This window comes from Pongo abelii, chromosome 11 (genome assembly GCF_028885655.2).
Source record: "Pongo abelii isolate AG06213 chromosome 11, NHGRI_mPonAbe1-v2.0_pri, whole genome shotgun sequence".
NCBI lineage: Eukaryota > Metazoa > Chordata > Mammalia > Primates > Hominidae > Pongo > Pongo abelii.
This window is the reverse complement of record NC_071996.2, coordinates 41,710,686-41,736,414: the sequence shown is the minus strand read 5'-3', so window position 1 is coordinate 41,736,414 and position 25,729 is coordinate 41,710,686. Positions and strand designations below refer to the sequence as shown.

The 25,729-nt window shown below is 38.5% G+C and overlaps 1 long non-coding RNA gene across 2 annotated transcripts in view; it reads right to left on the bottom strand.

Moving 5' to 3' along the window:
• Positions 1 to 1,122: 1,122 nt before the first annotated feature.
• Positions 1,123 to 25,729, bottom strand: part of LOC134759590 (uncharacterized) — a 146,123-nt gene continuing 121,516 nt past the window's right edge. The window contains exons 5-8 of one of the 2 annotated variants that reach the window (XR_010135983.1): positions 14,398 to 14,516; positions 11,939 to 12,028; positions 10,490 to 10,673; positions 1,123 to 1,403 (exon numbers count right to left, since the gene is read on the bottom strand). This is a non-coding gene — a long non-coding RNA (uncharacterized LOC134759590). The remainder of the gene's footprint in view (positions 1,404 to 10,489; positions 10,674 to 11,938; positions 12,029 to 14,397; positions 14,517 to 25,729) is intronic. The other variant, XR_010135984.1, reaches the window with a different exon arrangement.

The window sequence follows — 25,729 nt, the reverse complement described above, 5'->3', positions numbered from 1 at the left end:
ATGTAGGAACTGATGTTACTATTAAGGCAAGTATGTTTCATTTAGCATTCCAAGAAAGTAACTAGAAGTGAAGGCGATGACAAAGCCAGTTACCTAATGGATATGGGGCCCTATTGTCACATAACAATTTTAGTGACAAGGCAAATCCTCGTAGAGACAGAAGTGAAGTGTGGTCAATCTGAAGAAAGGCTTGAGTAAACATGAGGCTGAAGAGAGTTGGGTGGGGACTGAGACGGGAAGATTCTGACAGGTAGAACTGCTCAGAGTTGGGAACGGACAGTTGGCTGTCACCTGCAATGGTTTCTCAGTGCCTCACAACTTGGTAGAGGTGTTATATTTCACTGGATTATGACAACATTTGGGATCTGCTAGTAGGGTGGGGTAGGGAGTCATACCCTGAATTTCACTTTTTTTCTTTCATTCAAAATACTCTGGTGCTCATGCATTTACTGACACCATTCCTGGTGGTGGCTCAGCTCAGGAGGTGGACATTTACAGGACTCTGTGGTCCATGGTCTTGTTCTGCTGCTTGGTGTCTGGTGATGGTCATGCAGGACATCAAGTAGCAGATGAATCAGGTATGCTCCACATACAGCCAGAATTGACAACATAATTATAGTTTACAGATTAATTATCATTCCATCATAGATCCTTAGCTTGTGCTGTACAAAAGGGAACAGAACAGTTTCCTTTTCAAAACTGGCACCTTCTTAAGGAAACAATTATATCAAAGGAAATCATAAAAACTGAGCCATCAAAATAGAATTTTATGCTATCACCAAATGTATCATTATATGATAAAACTGAGTGAGATTTTAATGGTCATCTCTTACATAATAAAGGAACGGCTCAGATGATTTTTAAAAACAGGCTAATGGTATACAGTTTATTCAGTGCTTCTCAAAAATTACTGTGCATCAGGTTTACTTGGGGGTCTTCTCAAAACACAGATTATTGAGCCCACCCTCAAAATATCCGATTCAGTGGTCCAAGGATGTGCATTTCTAACAAGCCCACAGATGCATGTGGTGCTGGTCTAGGGACCCTAGTTTAAGAATTACTAATTTGGTCAGTGGGCCAGTCAAGACAATGACCCTGGCTCTGTCTAAATGTCTACAGTTCTGTATTCTAACAAGACTTAAAGAGAAACAGTGCAAAAGAGAGAGAGAGAGACAGAAAACTTTTTATTTTGTCAGGCTTGAGAAACAAAGATTACTTAATCGTTCAGAAAACTTTTTGTCACCAAGGGACATTTGGGTGAGTTTGTTTGATGAGACTAAAAACTCCAAGCCGGACATAGTGGCTCATGCCTGTAATCCTAGCACTTTGGGAGGCCGAGGCCCGTGGACAGCTTGAGTCCAGGAGTTGAAGACCAGCCTGCGTGACATGGCGAAATGCTGTTTCTGCAAAAAATACAAAAATTAGCTGGACATGGTGGTGCATGTGTCTGTAGTTTCAGCTACTTGGGAGGCTGCAGAGGCAGGATCTATTGAGCTCAGGAGATTGAGGCTACAGTGAGCTCTGATCGTGCCACTGCACTCCAGCCTGGGCTACAGAGCAAGGCCCTATCTCAAAACAAAAAACCAAAAAGACTCAAGACCCCCCCTTTTGGGAAGGAACACTAAGAAGAAGAATGCCTGAATGCCTGTCGGTGTCACTCACAGTACTTGTTGTCTCTCCTCTCCGTAATGTAACACTTATCACACTCCTCTTCTGCAGTTTCAGGACTGCCATTAGAATAATGTGGATTACACTTCCGCAGCCCCTATCTAGATGTTACATTCAAATGTCACTGACAGTAAATGGAATCTGCTATAAGAAATAATGGGGAATGCTGGCCAGAGTCTGTTGAAAATAGATATCTGCCTTAGCCAGACACAAAGAAAGATAACCCTGAATGTAGATTAAGTCTGCAATACACACAAATTCTTGATTCTGTCAGGTTCATCAGAGACAGTAAACCCAGAGAGATTTGAAGCCGAATGGATTATGATCATTTACCTTGTATTGAATTCCATCGCACCTGTGAATATTTACCCTTTGCACAGTAAAACTTCAGGCATAGCAATCTGGAAACTGCTCCCCTGAATTCTGCTTAAAGTATGTAGTCAAAATTTCTGCACACCGGGTGTAGGTGGCTTTATTATTATCATCATTGAAAATGTATGTCCTTATTTTCATGTGTCAAGGTGACAGGTGATATACAAAACAAGATGCATCCATAATCCATGCCCTTGAGGATCTTGCATACAAAGACAAAAGCAAGCACTGATTTCCAGACAATAACCTAATAAAGCAGCTTAAAGTAAGATTTTGTTTTCGTTTTTGTTTTTTGTGGGGTTTTTTTTGCACAGAATTTAAGTGAAAAAATATCTGTTTTTGTGAAGCAATGGTTTGGAGGGATCAATTTCTCTAGTGGGCAGATGTGATGGTTAATATTAGGTGTCAATTGATTGGATTGAAGGATGCATAGGTGGGTGGTAAACTATTGTCTCTGGGTGTGTCTGTGAGGGTGTTGCCAGAGGAAATTAACATTTGAGTCAGTGGACTGGGAGAGGAAAACCCACCCTCAATATGGGTGGGCACCATTCAATCGGCTGCCAGCGCAGCTAGAACAAAGTAGGAGGAAGAAGGTGGGATAAGCTGGCTTGCTGAGTCTTCTGGCTTTTGTCTTTCCCTGTGTTGGATGCTTCCATCTGTCCCTTCTGCCCTTGGACATCAGGTTCCAGGTTCTTAAGCCTTTGGACTCTTGGACTTACACCAGTGGTTTGCCGGAGGCTCTCAGGCCTTCAGCCACAGACTAAAGTCTGCACTGTCGGTTTCCCTACTTTTGAGGGTTTTGGACTTAGACTGAGCCACTACTGGCTTCTTTCTTCCTCAGCTTGCAGACAGCCTATCATGGGAGTTTACCTTGTAATCACGTGAGCCAATTCTGCTTAATAAACTCCCTATTACATACACATGTATCCTATTAGTTCTGTCCCTCTGGAGAACCCTAACTAATATAGCAGAGTTGGTAGATATTTGTTTAGTGTCTAATCCCTGGGCACTGCCTACCCTCCCACTGGCTCTTCCAATCAGCATGTCCACGTTTCTTGTTCTTGGGGGGGAAGTGGTGAATAACACAAGGAAATGATCAGCAATATTTTTAGTATATGCACATTTTTTTCCAGTTCTACCATTGATGATATTATTTTACATGTGATCTGATATGGTTTAGCTGTGTCCCCACCCAAATCTCATCTTGAATGGTAGCTCCCATAATCCCCACATGTCATGGGAGGGACCCAGTGGGAGGTAAATGAATCATGGGGGTGGGTTTCTCCTGTTCTCATGATAATGAATAAGTCTCATGAGATCTGATGATTTTATAAAGGGCAGTTCCCCCGCACATGCACTCTAGCCTGTGTAAGATATACCTTTGCTCCCCCTTCACCTTCTGCCATGATTTTGAGGCCTCCCCAGCCATGTGGAACTGTGAGTCCATTAAACTTCTTTTTCTTTATAAATTACCCAGTCTTGGGTGTGTCTTTATTAGCAGCAAGAGTCAAGACTAATACATGATCAAAAACTAATTGTGTGAGAAAATTGTTTTGGGCACCTCCTTTGATTTTACCTGAAGGAAAGCCTGACCAGAAGGGAATCAGTTACACTGGAGCTCCATGGTGTTTGAATCTGAGAAGACTGAATATCAATATCTGCTTGACTTCAAATCCAGTCCTGTTGTCTCTATGCCCATCTAGCCACCTGCTGGCATCCTCGCCTGACACCTGCTCCAGGGGGACTACACTACCAGATAGATTCACCTCACTAAAACTGATTTAGAAGTGGATTTTAACTGCATTAGGCTAGAGCCAAGGTATTGAGAGGATCTGCTAAGCATCTGCCATTTAGTCACGGGCATCACTGTAAAAGGTCCACTCTCTAGTGTAGTCTAACATGAGGAATAGTTTATCCATTTGCCTTATACTGTGATTCAAAAAATTCAGTGAAGTCAGCCCTATTAAGTGATTAGTTTCTCTCAATTTTCTTATAGGGTTGGACTTTGCACTAAAACTACACTTCATGTCATGACTTATGGGTGACCTTGTGACTTTCACTTGCCAAGTGTTCTTACAGGCATAGCCCAGTGCCACCTTCATATGATTGCAACAACACTTAGAATAAGAAAGGCAATAATGCTCCTCTTATTCCTACTAGGGATACAAGAGCTCTACTATAGCTTGTAACTTTCATACTTTCTAGACATCAGGAGGGATCATTCACACCACCATCACCACCACCACCACCACCACCACCACTGCTACTACTTTTACTGCTATTTCTGCTAGTTCTTCCTTCTCCTCCTTTTTTTCCTTCTTCTTTCCTTAAGCTTCTATACTTACCCTTTATTCTCATGCATATTTTCAACCTGTTGATTAGACAACTGGAATTCGTCTATGTAGGTTGGTGGTAGAGCAAGCCCACATCAATATACGAGTAGATTAAGCTGCAGAAGATTAATACTTGTGGCCCACTGTTGTCTCAGATCATGATGTTTGTTTCCCAAGTTAAGGCCTCCTTCGATTTTGGCATGCAAAATGGTGTCATCTACCCAATAATTTATGCTAACTTCCCTTTGGAAGTCATTTCTTAAGCAGAATACCTACAACAGTTTTTCTATTACATGTAGAGTGTAAAACTGTTTTACAATATTTCTAAATAAATTTAAAGAGAAAAAGATAAACTTTAGAACCAAATGAGATGTTTGCATCCTGAATTCCTAAGGCCACGTTTTGTAAGGCCAAAGTGGAGAAGTCCCATGGCCAGGATCCGAGAAACTTGTTACTGCAAAAGTAGTAATAGGTGTCCAGACTTCATTGCTGAGTTATTTTTCCACTTTAGAGGCCAGATCAGTCAGGACTCGTCTATACAAAGGCATACATTGGGTAACTTATATTTCCGAGACAAAGACAATCAGGATATCTTAGACAGAAAGAGGGTTCAATTGAGTCTATAATTGTAATTAATTTGTAATGGTTTGTCCTCTAAGTTAGCACATATAACTGACATTAGAGATAAGCAGCTAAAACTACAACAATCAAAATTTCTCAGGTCTTATTATTAAAAGCATTCAACATATTTATTAATGATGCAAGTGTTTTGCAAACCAAGGAAGGTATTCCTTACAGCAGTAGAAAATTCCGTTTGTTCTCTCACTGCCTTTTTTCTTAAAGCATTAGGGTTATTAAGTGCAACATCTGCACAGAACAGGTTGTTTGCTTTTCAAATAACTTTAGCAGAAAGAAATATTTGATGAATTAGTAATGTGTTTGACCTTGAGAGACTGATCAAAATATCTGGCTCTTTGGTCCTTTACTTTGATGCCTCAGTAACTTTTTAAAGCTGAATTTTACAAGCCCCTTAGCAAATTGGTTTTGCAATGGTGTTTTTTTTTCTTGTATCTGATATATTACTTGGATGCTGACAAACCTGCTGGAAAGGAAAACAAAAATGAAAGTCTAAGTAATAGTAGCCTCTGCAATCATTATAGATGCTCGGTGGGTATTTCAGAGTCCTTTAATTGAAAACAAATTATGTAAATCCACTTACGTATGTTGAAAATTTACAGTAACTCTAAAGAATGAGGAACCAGACACATCAGCATAGTTGAAAGTTAACTTCTGAGACATTAAAAGATGTTCCTAGGTCTGTAACTTCTTGTTCTTTGTCCAGGAAATTTATTTTCTAGACAATTACCTCTATGGGGAACACCCAGGGCTGGGGGGAACAATTTTACAGAATCTTACTGTTATTGAGTCAGCAGTGCTAGCTATTAAATAACAGGTGGCAGGCTGTGATATATGTGCGCAAGTTGCACTGTGCAGTCGTCCTATGCAGGCCCTGGCCCTCAGGAAAGAAAGCCAAAGATGGCACATCAATTACTATAAAACTAAAGCATCTTCTTTTGTTAGTCCAAATATGCTTACCTATTAAGCTATAAAAAATGTAATCCATGAGCCAAGACCAAAATCACCAGTGTACACTCACTCCACACATACATGACATTCTTTAGTCTTAACATCATCCTTTACATGTTCATTACACATATTTAAAAAATATATAATCCATCTGCCTCTTCCTATAAGATATGCTTGGAACTAAGCAATGTAGCAGTGAGCCATAAGAAACCTGGATCAGATATTTTAATTGAATAGTCAAGTCCTAAACTTATTCAAAGAACGAGTAAGATTGTCTTGGGATGGTTTTGCTTTTATTTGGTATTAGTTTTGATTTCGTGTTGGTATTTTTTTTTCCAGGAACACTGGATATATTCTGTTTTGTGGAACTTTCTTTAGTTCACCAGTGCTTTAGGTATTATAAACATAAGTCAAATATCGTGTCTTGCTGGACCCCACTCACTAGGCACAGAGACTGGCATCTATTTGTTCAGTATTTCTAAGGAATCTCAAATCTAAAACAATAGCTGTGTGGTTTCATGTTTAGAGATTGTCCTCTCAGTCTTTCAAACATTATTCATGGAGATTTGTTTCTACTTTAAATAGCAGAGCTATTGCAATACCGAATCTGTGAGAACTTCCTTGCCTTTTGAATGTTTATTGGCTGCTTAACATTTTAAATGAGAATTGTTCATCCAAAGGAAGTTCACTTCGTTCTGAAATTCAATTCAATCTAAATTGTAAGCATCTCAATTTCCCATTCTGAAGTTCCAAGATCAAGAAAGTGTCACCTTACTCTTGATATATTTTGGGTTTTATGAAAGAGTCAGAGACTCACAATTCCGGGAGAAATATATTTCTAATTTTCTTATTACAATTCTCACTGCATAGAGTAAAGTTCATTAAAAAATTGAAAGAAGTTACATAAGAATTCAGTTTTCTGTTTGATTCTATGAGGGATGATAAACTCAGTAACATCTAGATACTTTCTCAGTATGTCTCACCATCTTGATGCCATACCCAAATCAATGTAATCTTCTCAGAAAAGTCGTGTGGCCAATAGAATGTTAAAGTAAGTTCTTATTTTTTTCTCTGAAATGCGTCTAACTTGCAGATAATACATGAAGAATAAATGATGTATATATTTGAAGCCTAACACAAATACTGATGCTTTTAACATTAAAAGTGAGCCAAAATATTTGGTAAATCTCTTCTGTTTCTCTGAGAGTTCATATTGGGATGTTTGGGTCTTTCAAGGATGCTGTCTTGGAACTGCTCCACACACTCTGGACCTGCCTTGCTTTGATATCATTTTCATTTTGCTCCAATTTCAAATTTCTACCTCTTCAAAAAATAGATTTTGGGTCTGCCAAACGTGAAGGCAAATTTTGCAGACCACCTATGAAAATCAAGATGGAGTATTTCATGCTGCAGTATAACCCCCAAATCTTACCTTGTCTAAAAACAAAATATTTACTTCTCACTCTAATTATATATCCAATATGGGCCAATGGGCCTCTGCTCATTGTAGACCCAGGTTGACATAGGCTTCATCTTAACACAGACTTCCATCACCTGGGTAGGGAGAACAGAGCACTACATTGCCTCACAGGGCCAATTAAATGCTGCTTCTTGGAGGGAGATGCAGGCAACTTCTAGCACTTCTGCTCATATTTTGTTGGTCAAAGTAAGGCCACAGCTAACTTCAAAGTGGGTGGGGAAGTACAACACTACATGAGCTCAGAAAAAGGAGAATTAGAATGTTTGTGAAGAGTGCTAATGGCTATCTCCCCTTGGAATACTCCACTTTCCCAATCTGGCTCTCAGTAGAGCGATGCTTCAGAATACTCATGGTAGCACTTTCCAGGTTTATCTTTCTGCTGAGTGCTATCCACAGAAAGGAAAATAATAACTATCACAGGTGTATATTAAGACTCATTTACAAACATAGTATGAATTTAAAGTATATTAGCTTAATTAAAGAGTAAATATTATGTTTCTATATCATGGTTTAATTTTTCATTAGTTATCATTTGTAGGTCTCGGGTAAAAATAAAGTATATTTAGGCTAGTCATGATGGTTCACACCTGTAATCCCAGCACTTTGAGAGGCCAAGGTAGGAGGATGGCTTGAGCACAGAAGTTCGAGACCAGCCTGGGAAACATAGCTAGACCCTGTATCTACAAAAATTTTAAAAATACAAAATTATCCAGGTGTGGTGGCATGAGACTGTAGTCCCAGCTACTCGAGAAGCTGAGGTGGGAGGATCACTTGAGCCCAGGAGTTCAATGCTGCAGTAAGCTGTGATCACACCACTGCACTCCAGCCCGGGCAACAGGGCAAGACCCCATCTCAAAAACAAAAAGTATATTTTATAATTCTATTCAAGACATTTTGGTAAGTAGAAAAACCATATTTTCTTGTTCGCTTTACACCCTTCCAGGTATCTATTCCGAACTTCTTATGATTATTTTCTGCAATCATGTGGTTAGTAACTTCCTGATTCCTCCCACCCCCACATCTGAACTCAACTGACGCTGGTTATACTTACAATTTTTTACATTATCTCCATTCCTTGCATCTCCCGAACCTAATGTCATTCTCCCTGTTACCCAAGTTGTCTCCTCTCAGCTATTTCAACACAGTGCCACTTTTTTTTCTATGCTAAATACAGCTTGTCGGAGGAAAAAAAAAACTAATCGTTGCAACTCCCATATGGAAGCTGCAAAGATTGTTAGAAACTGTTCTCTACTGCTCCAGGCTACAAGTGCATCACTAGGTCTTGAATGTTTGTTTGACAATCTCACAGCAGGAATCGCTGTGGGGAGAGTAGGAAAGTGAAATAACAAGGAGATTGGATGTCAAACTCTTTTTTATATGAGATCTCCTAATAAGGATATTTATTATCTAATGTAGAAGATGAAAAGTTTGACCACACCTTTTACAGCCTTGCAATATGGCCCTCTCTTTCTAGTACTGTAGCTCATCAATTTATGTTTCAGAGAGTCACTTTCTCATCATCCTAGACGGGTGTCTCAGCAGACACCTGTGGATATGGATATGACACAGTCTTTAAAACTCCTTTTCTTCTTTCCTGCTAGCCCCTCATCCAGGGCATCCTGCTGACAAGAATTAACTCACTTAAACACCTGTGACTGAGTAATTATTGAGATGTTAATTTTACACTATTCTGCTTGATACTGAAAATGGGTATTAATTGAAGGTAGTTTTTATGTTCAGCCCTAAAAGTCTTTTGTTCCAATCCTGGGCTGTTAGGTTAGCAATGATTGCTGTGAAGCAAGGCCATAGGCAGAAATGTGGAGAAATCCAGGAAATACTGCTCCATATCCAAACTTCTGCAAGAAATAAGCTAATGGGGGAATGACAATACTTAGGGTGAAGAAAGCAGAGCTGGCTCTATAGTGGAGACATCGTTTAGCAAGGTGATGGAGGGATCAGTGTTGACAGTTTTCTAGAGTGAATTGAACTGTTCTCCCCTCCCACACAGTGCCCCAAATGGCAAAAGGATCCATAACAGAATACAGATCTTCACCAAGGTGACAGAACACAAAAAGGCCATGGTGTTGGAGCCATGGAGAAAGAGCATGTCATCGAAGAACAGGAATGTAGCAGGCTACTTTAAAAGGACCACACAAACTTGAATAAGAGTGAGTAGGGAATCACCATCATGGACTAAAGACTAGAACCGTTCTCTCCACTCAGAAATTTTTATGTGAATCAAGGGGAGTCCGAAGCACCCTTTCCCTCAGTATCACTGTGACTGAGATAGTACTTATTGCTACCTTTTGTAGGTAGAGGTCAAACCTGATTTATCTGATTTCAAACATAAACTGGAGTGAAGTTTTCCTCATTTCAACAATATACTCTATATTCAAGGCCACTACACACCAATCTGAACACTGTACTTTCTGGCTCAGAAGTCTTCACAGGCTCAGATTATGTGCTGTATTAAATCTAAGACCCAGGAGAGCATTCAGAGACCACTATAATTGGTCCCTATCTTTGCTATCAAGATGTACTTATTTATTCTTTCAAATCTTCATTTTCTGCGCTCATCTGTTCACATCATTACTTTATCCCAATGGACTATTATTTGTTCATTCCTTCAACTCTGAAAGTACTTTAATCCAGTGTAACTCTAGTGTGTGAACCACATTTTTAAAATGCAGTCTGGATTGTCTGTAGTTCCTTCATTAGGGTCAGAGTTCTTAATGAAATTAAAAACTTTTTGGGGGCAAGATTCATGTCTTATATTTCTCATACCCTCCTAGTGTCTGTCAAGAAGCTAAGCACAATATAGATACTTCTTAATCAATTGCATTATATGTCACTGCTTCACATATTGAGTAGTGTCTGGGTCCAGTATGTCATCAGGGCCACAGCATGCTGTGCAAGATAATTAACTGACATGACAAAAGTTTTCATGGTAGACAAGTACAAAAGACAATGGATTGGTTGTTTCATCTGCAGAACACACTTTAACTGATTTGGCAGATATGAGAACTATATTGACTAAACGTATCCTTACCTTAGCTCTGTCAAGTACAAGTTGGTCCTTCCTGGGTTATGAACGTTGGTATTCTTGTGCTGAGAGAAGAATGGAAGCCCAACAAAAAAGCCAGTGCTCAAATTCGCTATGAGTGAGACCAAAAGCCTCATGCCTAGAGTTTGTACTTGCCTCAGTGCTAGCTGTAGTCACATACTCAGGAGCACTGTAGAAAGAAAAAGACCAGAGACACTGCAATGAATTATTTGGCCACTTGTTTCATTTGGGCAAAAATAATAAGTATAGAAGTCGCCTCTATGTTGCAAATTCTAAGCCAGAGAATTACTATTGCTCACTGATCTCATTTTTGTGTAGGATAATACTAAGGACATCTGCAGACTAGTAGTTGAGTAGACTACTAATATCTAGCAATGCCTGCAGCTTTAATAATCACCTTTCAAGTATGCTCTGAAAAACAGAACCAGAAATCTCAGTCTTTCAAAAGACAGAAACATTTAAAGATGAAACCAAGTAATTTATCATTGTCTGGATGCTGTAATTCAATCTTTGTTGAAATGCAGAAAACAACAATTAGTATTGCATCTGTATCTGCTTTTATTATACCCACTGTATCACAGGAATTCTGTGAAAATGACTAACTCTCACAGGTCTCTCGTTTTCTGCTAACCTTTCTTGTTATGAAAAGCATAAGACAAGAACAGTCATTGATTGGGGAATTGAAGTTCTCCCATAAAAGATGAGTATGTCGACAGAAATACCATCAGTTTCCTGGCATGCAGGTCAAATATTCCTTAATCTCACTTCTGTCAAGGGATTGCATGACCACCCTCAGACAAGGACAGCCAATATTACCTGCACTGGGAATTGCACCTGTTGAAAATGCGTGAAAAGGGGACAGAGCGAACTGAAGAACAGCAGTGCCTCCCTCAGACACACAGAATCATGCCTGGCTGTATCTTACACACCAAACAAACTGTATTTTTTATTTTACTGTCTGACATTTACCAGACGGATAAAGATACATGAGTAATGAGGCAAAAGGGCATTACAAGCTGGGTGTGTATTTTCCCATTACTTCAAGAAATGAGCCTAGCCAAAATTGCACTCTGAATTCCAAGTTAAAAATGAATTAAATGAGTATCTTTCACATTTGTCACAGTACCCTCAACAAAAATCAAGAATTCTCAATGTATACATGTGGTTGGTCTTTTTCTATGCCATTTCCTAACTATATTACATGCCTGTTTTCACAGTATCAAGCTGCATATTATTTTTGGTTGGTATGCAAACACCAACATCTGTGTCTATCTCCTCTACGATGTCATTTTCCTTAATAACACCAGCTCCTGTCATTATCAACTGCCTGGTATTTGGTAGGCATGATATTAGTGCTGTACATGTATTCTGCCATTTAATTTTTCACAAAAACCCTATAAAATTGTCACCATTCTTTATCAAGGTAAATCACACCTTTCTTCTTTTTCATCTTTCTCTTCAGAGCCTAGAACAATGTTCAGTCTCTTCTGCAATCTCAGTAAGTACATTGACTCGTTGCATTTCCTGGCACACATGAACAAAACAAGAGGTTGAAGCATAATTAATGTGGCTATAAGTGGATAAGTAGATCAACCATCCAGTCCGCCACTTTGCTCAAAAGTGGCTCACACACTCAGTCACTCACCCACATGCACACGCACACACACGCACATGCACATATTTGGAAGGCATATTTTGGCTTTAAGATGCAGAGTCTGATTCCTGATCACCTGATCATGTAGAATGGATTAAACTCCTTTTTTTTCTTTTTTCTTTTTTTCTTTTTTTTTTTTTTGCAGTTGGGCAGTCACTGTTCATGATACCCCAGAGTGTGTATACTACTCAAACTGTATCACATTCTAATCCAACACCAATGAACATTACTTAGTAATAAAGAGATGTTTAATTTCTTGGCTTGTAAAGTTAAAAACATTGAATCTCCTCTGGGGATTTCCTTGTCCTGAGGTGGTTGGTGTGACAATGAAAATTGCTATTTACTGTTGAAAGGCACCCCTATAATCTGGTGTGACTCCAAGAACTTAGACTTTCTTAATGCTATTTCATATTTAGAAAACAAAACTAAAACAAAACAAAGCTCTCCAGCACCCATATAAGGTGCTCAAAATGTCATTGCTACCTGTAATTAATTATATGGAGAATCCAATTATCGCAGTTAAGGAATCAGACTGGTACATGCAATTTGCACATGTTGATCACGTTGGCCATAAAAATTATAACAGGAGAAGTATACATAGTGGGTAATTATACATACCTTGTATAAAGCTCTGGAGAGCAATTACGATATAAAAAATAATGTCAGCTGGGCTCGTGGCTCATGCCTATAATCCCAGCACTTTTGGAGGATGAGGCAGGTGGGTCACGATGTCAAGAGATTGAGACCATCCTGGACAACATGGTGAAACCCCATCTCTACTAATAATACAAAAATTAGCTGGGTGTGGTGGTGCGCACCTGTAATCCCAGCTACTCGTGAGGCTGAGGCAGGAGAATCACTTGAACCCAGGAGGTGGAGGTTGCAGTGAGCCAAGATCATGCCACTGCACTCCAGCCTGGTGCCAGAGCTAGACTCCATCTCAAAAAAAAATAATGTGGAATAATAAGAATAAATGAGTTTCACTGAAGTAATAACATTTCACAAGTTGTAGTTTGAAGTTTCTTCAGCTTAAAAAAATAGAAAATTATCTTCTAATGAAAAAAATTTATATAGCGCACTGAGGTAAACACAAAAAATAACAACAATAGAGATATAATTTTTCATGTACATTGTGGAGACTTGGCTTGTGTTGCATAAGAAAATATGAAGATCCTGCACATACACTGAAAAGTTCCTAGGAATAGAGGCATGGTTCAGACCAATATGAATGTTGGAATCAGTAAAACGGAGTCAAGCAAACCCCTGTGACATTCATCGTAGCAGTTACATGAGTTACTCTAAATTATGATCCTTTTTTCTTATAGATGGAGGGGTGATAAATGCAGAGCTGTCTGGCAGCCTATTATATGGTCAGTAGCAGTGAAAGAAATGGAGAATGACAGGAATAAATAACATAATCTGATCAGTTAGTAGCACACAAAGACTTCTGGGGCTCTGCTTTGTGTGACAATTTGTAGTCTCCTGGGAGCCACCTTAGAAAGATTGACGGTTGCCACAGATAAGTTTGATAGTGTGAAGGACAGAAAGCATCCATTTTTAGATGCTAGTTAGATGCTTGATGAAGTAAATGGACCCTATATCAGAGCTTCTTGATACAAACTAAATTACCATGCCACATGGAAAAAATAGGAGAGTTTCTTTAATGAATAATAACTTCTTTTGAATAGAGTTTGTGACTATTATATTTTTTCTAAAATATCTCCAAATGTCCAGAAGTCTATAGGAAATAGACACATGATAAATGTTCTTTGCTGAATTTTTATATATACATTTATATATACAAGATGTAATAGTACATCTCGTCTTATGAAAAGTTCTTGGTCTAGATACAGACAACAATATGACTTTAAATTTAAAATAAGTGATAAAGATTAAGTGACACACAGAATTACACTATCTAAGTGCCAGTTGACTTGTTGCATGCTTCTATTTTTGATTTTTATTTTTTAAGCAGCTTTATCAATGTATGATTGATATTCAGAACTTCACATATTAAACATATAAAACTAAATGTATGTATACAATTAGATTAGTTTGAGCATATGCATATACCCATAAAATCATAATCACAGTTGAGAGTCTAGATGTATATATCACCTATAAAATTGTCCTTGAAGCCCTTGTCTTCCCTTTGTATCTTCCTAATTCTTCCTTTGTATCTTTCACGGTATCAAGAACTCTGGAGACTTTTTGTCTCACTTGATTTTTTGTTGCTTACCTTTTTTTTGTTGCTATAATACTTGAAGGTGGATAATTTATTAAAAAAAATATTTGGCTCACAATTCAGATTGCTGGAAAGTTTAAGATTGGGCAGGTGCATCTGTTGAGGTCCTCAGGCTGATTCCACTCATGGAAGATAACAGAAGAGGGGCAGGCATGTGCAGAGATTGCAAGAAAAGAGAGAAAGCAAGAGAGAGAAACAGATGAAGCAAACTCTTCTTAACAACCTGCTCTTGTGGAAACTAATCCATTCCCTTGAAAGAAAGAACTCACTCCTGGGAGACAGCATTAATCTATTCATGAGGGATCCACCTACAAGAACCAAATACCTCCCATTAGGTCCTGCCTCCTAACACTGACATTTTGGGAATCAAATTTCAATATGAATTTTGATGAGGGCAATCCACATCCAAACCATAGCACATTCTCTTTAAAACTGTCTTCAGTCTTTTTCTCATGACAATATTTTTTCCTTAGTTTTCATCTGAGTTCAAAACCTTCCTTTTAGTCTTCTTTGTGGACTCTATACTTAGACCTTTTCTCTCTCAGAAATGTCCATAGCCAATTTCATATGCCTCTATGCATGGAGGATTTTACCTCCACGCTTAAACTATTGGTTTTGGAATATATATCTTTAGCTGAGTCTCAACTCATGCCAGATAAATATTTATAACTACTTACTGGACAGTTGTTGATTTTACAGAATCAGATAAAAACCAGCAATGCTAACTGATTTTCTTTCTTCCTCACACTAGATCTCCCTCTTAATCCAAATCTGGATTTTTGGCATTATTATTTATCAAAAACTATAAGCCACCATCAATCTTTTGCCTCTCTTTCTTTCACCCATTTTAAGTTTCTGCAATCTGCATTACTTTTTCCTGCACATCCTATTACTACTGCCTTTCCCTTAAGCTTTGCTGCAGTCCCCTAACCTCCCTGCCTCTGATTTTGGCTCATCACCTTAATTTATTCTTCAGCATACTGTAAATCTGATCACATCACTTTCCTGCCTAAAACCTTTTAATGGCTCTCCATCTTGCATGCAATAAAAGTTAAACTTGTTAGTATGGCTCTCTGATTCCTCCTCAACATGGCTACTCCCTTCCTTTCTCACTCCATAATATCCTCTCTCTCCAAATATCACATCCTGCGTTTACCAACTATGGGCAGGCCCTTTCTCAAGTGATAAAATAATATTTTATTCTTTTCTGCTTGGCAAACTCATCTCCATCCTTCAAGATTTTGAACAAATGTCATGTGTTCTTTGAAACTTTTTCTAATATCCCCTGTCAAACCCAGACAGTCCTTCCCTATGCTTCCAGAGACCTCTCTGTAGATATTTATTATGGGATTTACCACTCCATACTGGGATTATTTATTTACCAGTAGGCTGTAACATAATTAAAATAGGGTCCATTTTTTACTCAATTCTTCGTCTTCGAATCTAGCATGTGTGACTACTTGTGAATTAGTGAATATATGTTCATTTTCCCCAAATTTTTGTGAATTGCTAGTATATCATTAGATAGTTAGCCAAAGGCCTGTCATATCACTTCAGATGGTTATGTTAGCAAAAACCAAATTTTTATGTATTTTATTTTAGAAATAAGAGGAAGGACAGAGCACCAAATGGCATTCTTTTATTACTTCCCATTTCCTGATTGCCTTTTCCCCAGAAATATTTATCAAAAATTGCCTTTGTGTGACAGACACAGTACTTAATGATCTATAGATCTATATGATAAGATCTATATGATAATAAGCAGGATTATTTCTGCACTGAAATGTAATGAGATGCTTTAGTATGTGATCAATATTATTAGCATATAACAACTAAGAGCTAGAGGAATTTAGAAGAGGAGCTCAAATCCATTCAGAGGAAGTCAGGGAAGTTTTCATTGAAGTTGGCCCTTGATACCTCAATAGGTTTCCTCACTTGGAAGATGATGGAAGGGTCTGTGAGGCAAGACAATCATGTGAGAAAAAAGAGAGGAAAGAGCAGATGGATTTCTCTAGGGAATCTACAATAATATGCTGAGCCAGGTTATTTTTTTGAAACCAAGTGAAACAGTGGGCCCCAAGGCATGAAAGATAAGTGGATAAGGTTAAGAGGGATTCAGTGCTGCCTGGACTCGAATTCCTAGGACTATGAAATCTTAAAAACTGGAAAATGACACCACATTTTATATTTTAGGGTGATTAATATATGAGTTATTCTTATAGTATCTTTTGGAGGAGGTTAAAATCAATTACAAACTATTACATTAGTCCCGAATTAAGGTGTTTGTTTTGATATGAAAGTAAATAAATTTAAATTTATCCAACATAGACATAGAAAATTGTTTTTTGCTTGTTTGCTTTGGTTTTTGTTTCTGTTTTTGAGTGAGAGTCTCACTCAGTTGTGCAGGCTGGAGTGCAGTGGCACAATCTTGGCTCACTGCAACCTATGCCTCCCAGGTTCAAGCAATTCTTCTGCCTCAGCCTCCCAAGTAGCTGGGATTACAGGTGCATGCCAACACACCCAGCTAATTTTTGTATTTTTAGTAGAGATAAGGTTTTACCATGTTGGCCAGGCTGGTCTTGAACACCTGACCTCAGATGATCCTCCCACCTAGGTCTCCCAAAGTGCTGGGATTACAGGCGTGAGCCACTGCGTCCAGCCTGAAAATTGGTTTTAAAAGTATTTATTTGCATAAGATTTAAGAAGTCTAAGTAAGTAAAGTTCTATCCTTGTACCTATCACGGAATAAGAATGAAATATATGGTAGCTCTTAGAAGTGTATTTAAACTACAAAGAGCAATTTCTATTGTACACCTGCTATTCTACATTCTTCTTTATAACCAATTATTATAGTACCGCACACTCACAATGAACAAGTCCTTATAACAGGATAGTGGCTAACATAAAATGTTCTGCAAATAAAATAAAACAGCCCTTCAACAGTACTGTTTGATTAAGCTCAACCGTTTCTCTTTTAATCAGTTTCTCTAAATGTCTCCGCTTGGATTTATATGTAATAAAACAACTTGCGGGATATTATCAATAGCTTAAAATTGTAGCATGGAATTAGGGAGCTCCACCATGTTTTAGTTCTGTGACCTTGGACAAGTCTATTACCTCAATGTCTAATATGTGTCAGATTTTCAACCAATTTTAGCACTATCACCCTCCTCTCTCTAAGCATTTTACTGCAGACAATATAAAAAGTTTAGCACTTGATAAGCATATATAGTATAATGTCTAGAAAAATGTAAATTTAATTTGTAGGCCTTTCATTTGGTATAACTGCTTCATTGTCTCCAATTAAAAATGACTAAAAACTCATGAATAAATTATAAAACCTCACATTTTTCCTCAAGATATTCTTAAGTTGATAGGAGGTTGGTCATATATTCAACAAAAGCCACAGCATTTTAAAATTTCTCTTCCTGGAATCTCTTGACAGTACAAAAATTAATGTTGCATTTCTCAACAATAGGAACTTTAAAGCCCACAAAAGGAATAAAGAGCAAATACCTGTGAAGTGCTTAGAATAGTGACTGGCATGTAGAAAGCACTATAGAAGGATTTGCTATTATCATCATCATTATTAATATAGAACAATTTATATATTCCTTCATAGGCCTTAGAGAAAGTGTCTGTTATGTGCTGTTTACACATAGGTTAAAATCTTCCGGAAATAGGTTCTGGGTCAGGTGCCAGATTGTAAAAGCTACTGTTAAGAGACATGGTAAATTAGTCATATTCAAGTTAAACTAGCCTTGATATAAGTTCTGGGCTTCAAAGGGAAGGTTTTCTGTGGTATAATAAAAGTAAATGTACGGCAACGGCTTCATTGACTTCACTGAAAAGAAGAGAAAAGGGAAGCCAATGCAGAAAAAAAATTACATTTACATTAGTAGTTATTCTCTCTGCCTCTCTTTGTCATTGATGTTTAGTTTTATTTTGTTTCTGTTCAATGAAAAAAAATCTTAAATTCCGGAATTTAGACATTTCAGAGATACTGATTGTTTTGGGCTAAATTGTGTCCCCCTAAAATTCATATGTTGAAGTCCTAACCCCCAATACCTCAGAATATGACTGTATTTGGAGACAGGGCCCTAAAAGAGGTAATTTACACTTAAATGTGGTAATTAGAACCGGCCTTATTCTAATATGGCTGGTCTTCATATAACAAGAGCAGATTAAGGCACAGACACACACAGGAAAGACCACATGAAGACTCCACAAAAAGACAGTCTTTACATGCTAAGGAGGGAGGCATGAGAATAAATCAATCCTGCTGACATCCTAATCTTGGACTTCCAGCCTCCAGAACTGTAAGGAAATAAAGTTCTGTTGTTTAATCCACCTAGTCTATGGTACGTTTTTAATGGCAGCCCAAGCAGACTGATAAAGTGACCTAACAATGTTTCTAATGAAGGTATAAACTATTTATATTCAAATAAAGTCTAAGAAACGGTATTATAAAAAGTGAAATGTTTAACAGTCTTCAGAGCTATGCTGAGCTAGAGTGAAAACAACGGCCATAATGTAATAGCTTTTTGGTGCATGCTATAAAATAGGCTCAGATAAGCTTAGAGAGGTTAAGTAACTTGCCCAGTGTCACAGATAGGAAGTGAGGAAACCACCCATCAAAATGAGGTGTTTTAATTATAGAATCCTTGATATTAATCATGATAGATTAAACTATTCTAGTCAACTTTGGGTATGGAGTGAATTAGAGATTGCTGCACAGGACAAAATGAACACTTGAAAAGAATATTTTCAAGCTGTAAAAGAAAAAGTAATAAACATGTCCCCCTCCCAAGTCACAAGGATGTAGAATAATTCAGATAAGTCTATGTTAAACCTTGTGACTCAAAGATACAGTGCTGATTATATATCTTTTTATTATTTGAATTAAAAGAACATGATATCGTTTATACACACACAGAAGAAAATCAGCTGGTACTCATGAAGGACTGCATGGGCACCAAACACAGTACATAAGAAAATCAAACCATACCTTATATTGTAATGGCAGAGACAAGCAGGTGATGCAGGTAGGGCTGTGAGAAGATTCTGATTGTGGTTGTGAAGATTCTGATTGTGACTAACCAGAGCAAGATATGGGTGGGAACGTGGACAGTGAAAAAGAGAAGCAAAGAGAATGGGGTTCCAGGGTTTCATAGGAATGTGTAAAATTGATCATCTGTGTTTGAGAGCTTTGGAATAAGGCAGATCTGTTGCTTCTCTCTTAGATTGCGATTAAGTCTATTCTGTTCTCTGAAGGCTGGACAAGTACAGTCCTCCAAAGCCCTGAAGATACCAAAGTGAGCATTTTAAATAGCAGCATCCTGGATGTCTGAAATCCTGAGCCTTCTTACATGGCAGCCAGAGTGTGAGCCCTGATTTTTGCCAGACTTGGTTCTCTCAGTGCAGCAATATGAACTAGGGTTGAAACAGGTGAAGCTACATGGAATTACATAGTTATAATTCCACTTAGATTCAATAAGAATGATTTAGGGACACTGATTAGCCAAGAATCTGTACAAAAATGATTTAGGAAAACAGGGGATGGGGAAAAAAGGTAACGTTACCTAATTGGCATACTTCTTTCTTATGGAAATAAGTAAATTTCTGTGTGTGTATAACATATATACATAATTTATTTATAACTCAAATGTGTTATGCATATTTTAACTAAAATACTTTTTTAATGATCACACAGACAACTTTTTATTACTCAATGAATATGTTTCTTTCTTTCTTTTTTTTTTTTTTGAGACAGGGTCTCACTGTGTGGTCCAGGCTGGAGTACAGTGCCTCAGAGCTCACTGCAGCCCAGATTCAATCAATTCTCTTATTTCAGCCTCCCCAGTAGTTGGTACTACAGGCATGCACCAACATCCCTGGCTGATTTTTATATATTTTTGTAGAGATGGGGTTCTGCCATATTGCCCAGGCTGGTCTTGAACCCCTGGGCTCAAGAGATCCTCCCGCCTCAGCCTCCCAAATTGCTTGGATCATAGGTGTGAGCCTCTGCATCTGACCTTTATTCAGATGTTTCTTTTTCTTGACGATTTTAACCTAATTTCTAAAAAATTGTAATCCTATTACATGTCAAAATATTGTTTTTCCTTATGAATCCTGTCTTCAATGAACAGGGAAATGTATATCTAAAAATAAGGGTGTTCCTGCCTGGCATTAAACGCTATTGAGCCCTAAAGAGAATTGCCTATCCCTCTCCTCTTAGCTTTGAGCATCATTAATAATCTTTCAACACACCATTTCTGATTGCACACCACCTTTTACCTTCTAATCTTAAACACACAGTAAACATTCGTCTTCTACAAGGGCTTGGTGAAAGCAAGCATTATTATCCACAGCATTATAAATGAGCATGTTGATCTGGAATGACTACCTAAGGGAACTCACAGAGAGGGGCAGAGCACAGAACCAATCTCTATTACCAAGAACTAGAGGGGCAGAGCACAGAACCAATCTCTATTACCAAGAACTAGCCAGGGTAAGAACTACCAACCACATGTTGTATTGAATCATGCTTCATTTCCATTTGTTACCGTAAAATTCAGGGAAGCACCTTCAATTCTTTTTGTAGAAGCTTCCTTCTTTCCAACTCTTTTTGCCAGGCAAAGTTATAGGAACTGGGTTCATGTCAGTAAAATACATATATGTAAACTGATGTGACCTATAACTACCACCTGGGCTTTGTAACCATTCATGCTCTTTTTGTTCCAGCATACCTATTTCCACATCCAATATTCTTCTGGTAATAGTTCCATCTTCTAATCAATGACCACAACAGTTTACCCAGGTATCACTGTGAACAGTGCAAGGAGTACATGAAGTTGAATTTTGGGCTGATATTCTTTTGGGCTTATAAATTATGTAACAAATTTTGGACTTGACCCTAAGAGCAGGAGAAAACACATTGAAGGATCACACACAGAACATCTGCAATGTGAAATTTAACTTTCAAAAAGATCACTATCTCTATGTGGAAAGTTGGTGACATGGATGTGTAGATATCACTATATATACATATATATTTTTTTCTTTTTCCTTTTTTTCCCCCCAAGATGGCGAGTATTGCTCTGTCACCCAGGCTGGAGTGCAGTGGTGCAATCTTGGCTCACTGCAACCACCACCTCCTGGGTTCAAGCAATTCTCTTGCCTCAGCCTCCTGAGTAGCTGGAGTTACAGGTCCACACCACCATACCTAGCTAATTTTTGTATTTTTAGTAGAGACGGGGTTTCACCATGTTGGCCAGGCTGGTCTTGAATTCCTGACCTCCTGATCCTCCCACCTCAGCCTCCCAAAGTGATGCAATTACACGCGTGAGCCACGGTGCCTGGTGAGACTACTTATATTTTAGACAACCCTTTTGATAACTTAAATATTTACTTAACATGAGTCATAAGAGAGGGAAATATAAAAGAGACCCCCAGGCTTCTGAAAAACAAAACAGAACAGCTGTGCATGCTTTGACACTATGATTTTAAACCAACAAACCAACTCTCCACAAACTAAGTATATGGTATGCTAATTATATAGAAAAGATATGAGCCTTTGTATGCCTTCCTCAACCAGTTCCCTTTCAATTTCTTATTTTGAGCCTTTATTCAGGAGGTTTTTATACAGTGGACAGAATATCATCTTATCATATTTTTTTCTCCACCAAGAAATCAAAGCGCAAAGGGAAATTTGACAAATTAGAACTAATGATATAGAAAGAGAGGGTAATGTTCGTGTTGGTGCCTCTAATACAAATATGGGACACTAAGTTAAATGATGGCAACTTAAGGTTATTTGTGATACTACATGGACTCAGAATATATTCACTTGTGATTTTTGGTAAAAATAAGAATGCCATAGAATTACATTTAATGTATTCTACGTACTAGCCTATAAATTCCCTCTCTTATTGTGACTTCTTAATATAGCTGTGATATTTTTAGAGACTCAGTCATGATTTTCAGCCAGAAACTGAAAAGGTTCTTCCCATGATTTTCCAAACACAAAGTAGACAAACCTTTGTAAAAAAACTAATCCATTGGATGTATATGAAAACTATGTCATCCTAGTAAATTATGTAAGTTTAATTTAATTTTTTGCTTCTTATTCATTTTTTCAGCACCCTAGTGAACAACTCAACATTATTTTCAGCTTTCAATATGTTCAAGTTGCTGTAAAATTACCTAGTGCTTGCTATAAAATTCTACAAGGTGACATCCCCTGGAGGCCTCATATTACAGATTTAAGGAATCATGTAATTTTCCTTAATCAAAATTAGCCCTTCCCTTATTTCATTTGCTCAAAGCTTCTTTCTCTCATTTCACAATGTGTGACAATTAGAAAAGAACTAAATCTCAGGATTTGAAAAAATTTTAATGCATTTTAAAACTCTAGTTTCAGTGATTCCTTTATGAGTACATCTACTGCTAGGAATTGAAAATATAAGAGAAAGAAGATAGTGAAGATATCATGGGGAGGATAGCTTTTGCTTTAAAATTGATAATTGGATACTGTGTGTGTGTGTGTGTGTGTGTGTGTGTGTGTGTGTGTGTTGTTTTTGCTTTGTGATTGTTATAGGAATTGGCATGGTTCAGCTATTGCTATATTATTAAGAAATTAAATAAGCCACATTCTGGACAGAGAGAATGAGTGGATTGAGTGTCTCTAAAAGATCATCAGTAAAGCCCTACCGATCATCAGTAAGCAAATATAATCTTGGAACAGAAATCAACCTTATTTTTGATCAAGAAATGAAGTCTTGTACAGTACATGTGGGTTTACAGCCCAGATATTAAAAAAAGAAGGAATTTCTGTGAGATGCCTGAAAAATATAACTAGCCCATTGCAGCTATCTCCCTTTCCTGAACATCCGTAGAATATTAATAGGCTTGCAAACCCTAGTTATAACCCATTTGTTGTGCCTTATCAGCAAGGTTGTTATTAACTTCTTAAATTCACTTCACTTCCTTCTTAATATTTTGTCAAGCGTTTATATTTATGCCTTCCCTCTCTTCAATATGCCGAATGAACAGGCAGTTTTTCATTAGTAGAGAGTATTATAAGTACAGTGGTATCCATAAGGGGTAGGTATAATGTAACAGAGGTATTCCAACCAGGAAAGCCCTCAAGTGAAAATAAAATGTAGGCCTCCAGCCGTAAGTGCTGTGGGTGTGCATCCCCTGCTTCTGAGGATATTCTGCTCCCAAAGCAAAGACTGGAATTTCTGGGTTTGTTTTCTAAGAGTATGTTGCAGGGGCTTTTGTGTTCCACCTGGATTTGGAGGTTGTCTTAAGTCTCCCTGAAGCTCTCTCCTTTGATTGGCTGAGAAGGGCCCCTCGGCTGAGCTCGAGTAACCCAGTCAATTATTTTCTGGGAGGTGTGATCTAGGAACTGGGTTGAGTTTGCTTTCAGTTTGCTCAATTTCAGAAAAAACACAATACTTACTGATTTCACTGTTACCTCCTACGTTGTTCTTTTCTGAAAGAGCTCGAGACTAAGCTCTAAAACAATCAAAAAGCAGTGAATTTTTATACTTCTCCTTGGTGTAGAAAACTGGCTGTGAAGCTTTCTGTTGCATAGTTTGTTGATATTGTTTATTATGTAAAGAGTAAAGTATAATTTCTGGAACACTGGCCAGGAAGGAAAAAAGAATCATTTCAGAACTGTCAGGATCTGCTGTACTGAACTTCTCTCACTACTCTACCTTAAACGTGCCATTATCCCTTCTCAATTCCGGGGCTTGGCAATGCTGTTCCCTCCACTCTCTGCCCACCCTCTTTCCTAGACACCTTCTGATCATTATTAATGCTCATAAGCACTTCTTTACTGCTTTGAATACCATTTGTATTAGTTTCTTAGGGCTCCCATAACAAAGGACCACAAACCTTGTAGCTTAAAGCAACAGAAACTTACCCTCTTACAGTTCTGGAGGCCAGCCAAAATCAAGGTGTCAGCAGGGCCACACTCCCTACAGAGACTCAGGAGGAAAATCTGTTCCTTACCTCTTCCATATCATTCTGCCCCTGGCCCCTCCCAAATCGCATGTCCACATATTTCAAAACCAATCATGCCTTCCCAATGGTCCCCCAAAGTCTTAACTCATTATAGTATTAATTCAAAAGTCCACAGTCCAAAGTCTCATCCAAGACAAGGCAAGTCTCTTCTGCCTATAAGCCTGTAAAATCAAAAGCAAGTTAGTTACTTCCTAGATACAAAGGGGGTACAGGCATTGGGTAAATACAGCTGGTTTAAATTGGAGAAAATGGCCAAACAACAGAGCTATAGACTCCCTGCAAGTCAGAAATCCAGTGGGACTGTCAAATCTTAAGGCTCCAAACTTGACTCCAGGTCTCACATCCAGGTCAGCGCTCATGCAAGATGTGGGTTCCCATTGTCTTGGGCAGCTCTGCCCTTGTGGCTGTGCAGGGTACAGCCTCCCTCCTGGCTGCATTCCAGGCAGACATTGAGCGTCTGCTGCTTTTCCAGACACAGTGCAATCTGTCAGTGGATCTACCCTCTGGGGTCTAGAGGACAGTGTCCCTTTTCTCACAACTCCACTAGGTGGTGCCCCAGTACAGACTTTGTGTGGGGGCTCCAACCCCACATTTTCCTTTCACATGGCCCTAGCAGAGGTTTTTCATGAGGGACCCACCCCTGCAGCAAACTTTGCCTGGGCATCCAGGCATTTCCATACATCCTCTGAAATCTGGTTGGAGGTTCCCAAACCTCAATTCTTGACTTCTGTATACTCACAGGCTCAACACCACATGGGAGCTGCCAAGGCTTGGGGCTTGCACCTTCTGAAGCCATGGCTCGAGCTGTACCTTGGCCAATTTTAGCCATAGCTGGAGTTGCTGGAATGCAGGGCACCGAGTCCTTAGGCTGCACACACACAACACAGGGACCCTGGACCTGGCCCACAAAACCATTTTTTCCCTCTAGGCCTCCAGGCCTGTGATGGGAGGGGCTGCTGTGAAGACTTCTGACATGCCCTAGAGATATTTCCTCCATTGTCTTGAGGATTTACTTTTGGCTTCTCATTACCTATGCAAATTTCTGCAGTCGACTTGAATTTCTCCTCAGAAAATGTAATTTTCTTTTCCATCGCATTGTCAGGCTGCAAATTTTCTAAACTCTTATGCTTTCTTTCCTTAATAACTGAATGCTTCTAACAGCAAACAGGTCACATCTTGAATGTTTTGCTGCTTAGAAATTTCTTCTGTGAGATACCCTAAATCATCTCTCTCAGTTTCAAAGTTCCACAAATCTCTAAGGCGGGGCAAAATGCCTCCGGTCTCTTTGCTA